Source organism: Salvelinus alpinus, chromosome 8 (assembly GCF_045679555.1).
Source record: "Salvelinus alpinus chromosome 8, SLU_Salpinus.1, whole genome shotgun sequence".
In the NCBI taxonomy this organism is placed as follows: Eukaryota; Metazoa; Chordata; class Actinopteri; order Salmoniformes; family Salmonidae; genus Salvelinus; species Salvelinus alpinus.
Genome location: NC_092093.1, coordinates 50,545,085 through 50,551,084, shown reverse-complemented (window position 1 = coordinate 50,551,084; position 6,000 = coordinate 50,545,085).

Sequence of the window (6,000 nt, the reverse complement as noted above, 5' to 3'; positions counted from 1 at the left end):
AGGGCAGCTGGCAGCAGGAACTGACGTCAGGTCGTACCCCACATAGGAGCTGGAGGGCAGCAGGAACTGACGTCAGGTAGTACCCCACATAGGAACTGGAGGGCAGCTGGCAGCAGGAACTGACGTCAGGTCGTACCCCACATAGGAGCTGGAGGGCAGCAGGAACTGACGTTAGGTCGTACCCCACATAGGAGCTGGAGGGCAGCAGGAACTGACGTTAGGTCGTACCCCACATAGGAACTGGAGGGCAGCAGGAACTGACGTTAGGTCGTACCCCACATAGGAGCTGGAGGGCAGCAGGAACTGACGTCAGGTCGTACCCCACATAGGAACTGGAGGGCAGCTGGCAGCAGGAACTGACGTCAGGTCGTACCCCACATAGGAGCTGGAGGGCAGCAGGAACTGACGTCAGGTCGTACCCCATAGGAGCTGGAGGGCAGCAGGAACTGACGTCAGGTCGTACCCCACATAGGAGCTGGAGGGCAGCAGGAACAGACGTCAGGTCGTACCCCACATAGGAGCTGGAGGGCAGCAGGAACTGACGTCAGGTCGTACCCCACATAGGAACTGGAGGGCAGCAGGAACTGGCGTCAGGTCGTACCCCACATAGGAGCTGGAGGGCAACTGGCAGCAGGAACTGACGTTAGGTCGTACCCCACATAGGAGCTGGAGGGCAGCTGGCAGCAGGAACTGACGTTAGGTCATACCCAATAGGAGCTGGAGGGCAGCAGGAACTGACGTCAGGTCGTACCCCACATGGGAGCTGGAGGGCAGCTGGCAGCAGGAACTGATGTTAGGTCGTACCCCACATAGGAACTGGAGGGCAGCTGGCAGCAGGAACTGACGTTAGGTCGTACCCCACATAGGAACTGGAGGGCAGCTGGCAGCAGGAACTGACGTCAGGTCGTACCCCACATAGGAACTGGAGGGCAGCAGGAACTGACGTTAGGTCGTACCCCACATAGGAACTGGAGGGCAGCTGGCAGCAGGAACTGACGTCAGTTCGTACCCCACATAGGAGCTGGAGGGCAGCAGGAACTGACGTTAGGTCGTACCCCACATAGGAGCTGGAGGGCAGCAGGAACTGACGTTAGGTCGTACCCCACATAGGAGCTGGAGGGCAGCTGGCAGCAGGAACTGACGTCAGGTCGTACCCCACATAGGAGCTGGAGGGCAGAAGGAACTGACGTTAGGTCGTACCCCACATAGGAGCTGGAGGGCAGCAGGAACTGACGTTAGGTCGTACCCCAGATAGGAACTGGAGGGCAGCAGGAACTGACGTTAGGTCGTACCCCACATAGGAGCTGGAGGGCAGCAGGAACTGACGTTAGGTCGTACCCCACATAGGAGCTGGAGGGCAGCAGGAACTTCATAGGAGCTGAAGGGCAGCTGGCAGCAGGAACTGACGTCAGGTCGTACCCCACATAGGAGCTGGAGGGCAGCAGGAACTGACGTCAGGTAGTACCCCACATAGGAACTGGAGGGCAGCTGGCAGCAGGAACTGACGTCAGGTCGTACCCCACATAGGAGCTGGAGGGCAGCAGGAACTGACGTTAGGTCGTACCCCACATAGGAGCTGGAGGGCAGCAGGAACTGACGTTAGGTCGTACCCCACATAGGAACTGGAGGGCAGCAGGAACTGACGTTAGGTCGTACCCCACATAGGAGCTGGAGGGCAGCAGGAACTGACGTCAGGTCGTACCCCACATAGGAACTGGAGGGCAGCTGGCAGCAGGACCTGACGTCAGGTCGTACCCCACATAGGAGCTGGAGGGCAGCAGGAACTGACGTCAGGTCGTACCCCATAGGAGCTGGAGGGCAGCAGGAACTGACGTCAGGTCGTACCCCACATAGGAGCTGGAGGGCAGCAGGAACAGACGTCAGGTCGTACCCCACATAGGAGCTGGAGGGCAGCAGGAACTGACGTCAGGTCGTACCCCACATAGGAACTGGAGGGCAGCAGGAACTGACGTCAGGTCGTACCCCACATAGGAGCTGGAGGGCAGCTGGCAGCAGGAACTGACGTTAGGTCGTACCCCACATAGGAGCTGGAGGGCAGCTGGCAGCAGGAACTGACGTTAGGTCATACCCAATAGGAGCTGGAGGGCAGCAGGAACTGACGTCAGGTCGTACCCCACATGGGAGCTGGAGGGCAGCTGGCAGCAGGAACTGACGTTAGGTCGTACCCCACATAGGAACTGGAGGGCAGCTGGCAGCAGGAACTGACGTTAGGTCGTACCCCACATAGGAGCTGGAGGGCAGCAGGAACTGACGTCAGGTTGTACCCCACATAGGAGCTGGAGGGCAGCAGGAACTGACGTTAGGTCGTAACCCACATAGGAGCTGGAGGGCAGCAGGAACTGACGTCAGGTCGTACCCCATAGGAGCTGGAGGGCAGCAGGAACTGACGTTAGGTCGTACCCCACATAGGAGCTGGAGGGCAGCAGGAACTGACGTTAGGTCGTACCCCACATAGGAACTGGAGGGCAGCAGGAACTGACGTCAGGTCGTACCCCACATAGGAGCTGGAGGGCAGCAGGAACTGACGTTAGGTCGTACCCCACATAGGAACTGGAGGGCAGCAGGAACTGACGTCAGGTCGTACCCCACATAGGAGCTGGAGCGCAGCAGGAACTGACGTCAGGTCGTACCCCACATAGGAGCTGGAGGGCAGCTGGCAGCAGGAACTGACGTTAGGTCGTACCCCACATAGGAGCTGGAGGGCAGCAGGAACTGACGTCAGGTCGTACCCCACATAGGAGCTGGAGGGCAGCTGGCAGCAGGAACTGACGTCAGGTCGTACCCCACATAGGAGCTGGAGGGCAGCTGGCAGCAGGAACTGATGTTAGGTCGTACCCCACATAGGAACTGGAGGGCAGCTGGCAGCAGGAACTGACGTTAGGTCGTACCCCACATAGGAGCTGGAGGGCAGCAGGAACTGACGTCAGGTCGTACCCCACATAGGAGCTGGAGGGCAGCAGGAACTGACGTTAGGTCGTACCCCACATAGGAGCTGGAGGGCAGCAGGAACTGACGTCAGGTCGTACCCCATAGGAGCTGGAGGGCAGCAGGAACTGACGTTAGGTCGTACCCCACATAGGAGCTGGAGGGCAGCAGGAACTGACGTTAGGTCGTACCCCACATAGGAACTGGAGGGCAGCAGGAACTGACGTCAGGTCGTACCCCACATAGGAGCTGGAGGGCAGCAGGAACTGACGTTAGGTCGTACCCCACATAGGAACTGGAGGGCAGCAGGAACTGACGTCAGGTCGTACCCCACATAGGAGCTGGAGGGCAGCTGGCAGCAGGAACTGACGTCAGGTCGTACCCCACATAGGAGCTGGAGGGCAGCTGGCAGCAGGAACTGACGTTAGGTCGTACCCCACATAGGAGCTGGAGGGCAGCAGGAACTGACGTCAGGTCGTACCCCACATAGGAGCTGGAGGGCAGCTGGCAGCAGGAACTGACGTCAGGTCGTACCCCACATAGGAGCTGGAGCGCAGCAGGAACTGACGTCAGGTCGTACCCCACATAGGAGCTGGAGGGCAGCAGGAACTGACGTTAGGTCGTACCCCACATAGGAGCTGGAGGGCAGCAGGAACTGACGTTAGGTCGTACCCCACATAGGAGCTGGAGGGCAGCAGGAACTGACGTCAGGTCGTACCCCATAGGAGCTGGAGGGCAGCAGGAACTGACGTCAGGTCGTACCCCACATAGGAGCTGGAGGGCAGCAGGAACTGACGTTAGGTCGTACCCCACATAGGAACTGGAGGGCAGCAGGAACTGACGTCAGGTCGTACCCCACATAGGAGCTGGAGGGCAGCAGGAACTGACGTTAGGTCGTACCCCACATAGGAACTGGAGGGCAGCAGGAACTGACGTCAGGTCGTACCCCACATAGGAGCTGGAGCGCAGCAGGAACTGACGTTAGGTCGTACCCCACATAGGAGCTGGAGGGCAGCAGGAACTGACGTCAGGTCGTACCCCACATAGGAGCTGGAGGGCAGCAGGAACTGACGTTAGGTCGTACCCCACATAGGAGCTGGAGGGCAGCAGGAACTGACGTCAGGTCGTACCCCATAGGAGCTGGAGGGCAGCAGGAACTGACGTTAGGTCGTACCCCACATAGGAGCTGGAGGGCAGCAGGAACTGACGTTAGGTCGTACCCCACATAGGAACTGGAGGGCAGCAGGAACTGACGTCAGGTCGTACCCCACATAGGAGCTGGAGGGCAGCAGGAACTGACGTTAGGTCGTACCCCACATAGGAGCTGGAGGGCAGCAGGAACTGACGTCAGGTCGTACCCCATAGGAGCTGGAGGGCAGCAGGAACTGACGTTAGGTCGTACCCCACATAGGAGCTGGAGGGCAGCAGGAACTGACGTTAGGTCGTACCCCACATAGGAACTGGAGGGCAGCAGGAACTGACGTCAGGTCGTACCCCACATAGGAGCTGGAGGGCAGCAGGAACTGACGTTAGGTCGTACCCCACATAGGAACTGGAGGGCAGCAGGAACTGAAGTCAGGTCGTACCCCACATAGGAGCTGGAGGGCAGCTGGCAGCAGGAACTGACGTCAGGTCGTACCCCACATAGGAGCTGGAGGGCAGCTGGCAGCAGGAACTGACGTTAGGTCGTACCCCACATAGGAGCTGGAGGGCAGCAGGAACTGACGTCAGGTCGTACCCCACATAGGAGCTGGAGGGCAGCTGGCAGCAGGAACTGACGTCAGGTCGTACCCCACATAGGAGCTGGAGCGCAGCAGGAACTGACGTCAGGTCGTACCCCACATAGGAGCTGGAGGGCAGCAGGAACTGACGTTAGGTCGTACCCCACATAGGAGCTGGAGGGCAGCAGGAACTGACGTTAGGTCGTACCCCACATAGGAGCTGGAGGGCAGCAGGAACTGACGTCAGGTCGTACCCCATAGGAGCTGGAGGGCAGCAGGAACTGACGTCAGGTCGTACCCCACATAGGAGCTGGAGGGCAGCAGGAACTGACGTTAGGTCGTACCCCACATAGGAACTGGAGGGCAGCAGGAACTGACGTCAGGTCGTACCCCACATAGGAGCTGGAGCGCAGCAGGAACTGACGTCAGGTCGTACCCCACATAGGAGCTGGAGGGCAGCTGGCAGCAGGAACTGACGTTAGGTCGTACCCCACATAGGAGCTGGAGGGCAGCAGGAACTGACGTCAGGTCGTACCCCACATAGGAGCTGGAGGGCAGCTGGCAGCAGGAACTGACGTCAGGTCGTACCCCACATAGGAGCTGGAGCGCAGCAGGAACTGACGTCAGGTCGTACCCCACATAGGAGCTGGAGGGCAGCAGGAACTGACGTTAGGTCGTACCCCACATAGGAGCTGGAGGGCAGCAGGAACTGACGTTAGGTCGTACCCCACATAGGAACTGGAGGGCAGCAGGAACTGACGTTAGGTCGTACCCCACATAGGAACTGGAGGGCAGCAGGAACTGACGTCAGGTCGTACCCCACATAGGAGCTGGAGGGCAGCTGGCAGCAGGAACTGACGTTAGGTCGTACCCCACATAGGAGCTGGAGGGCAGCAGGAACTGACGTTAGGTCATACCCCATAGGAGCTGGAGGGCAGCAGGAACTGACGTCAGGTCGTACCCCACATAGGAGCTGGAGGGCAGCTGGCAGCAGCAACTGACGTTAGGTCGTACCCCATAGGAGCTGGAGGGCAGCAGGAACTGACGTTAGGTCGTACCCCACATAGGAGCTGGAGGGCAGCAGGAACTGACGTCAGGTCGTACCCCACATAGGAGCTGGAGGGCAGCTGGCAGCAGGAACTGACGTTAGGTCGTACCCCACATAGGAGCTGGAGGGCAGCTGGCAGCAGGAACTGACGTTAGGTCATACCCAATAGGAGCTGGAGGGCAGCAGGAACTGACGTCAGGTCGTACCCCACATAGGAGCTGGAGGGCAGCTGGCAGCAGGAACTGACGTTAGGTCATACCCCATTGGAGCTGGAGGGCAGCAGGA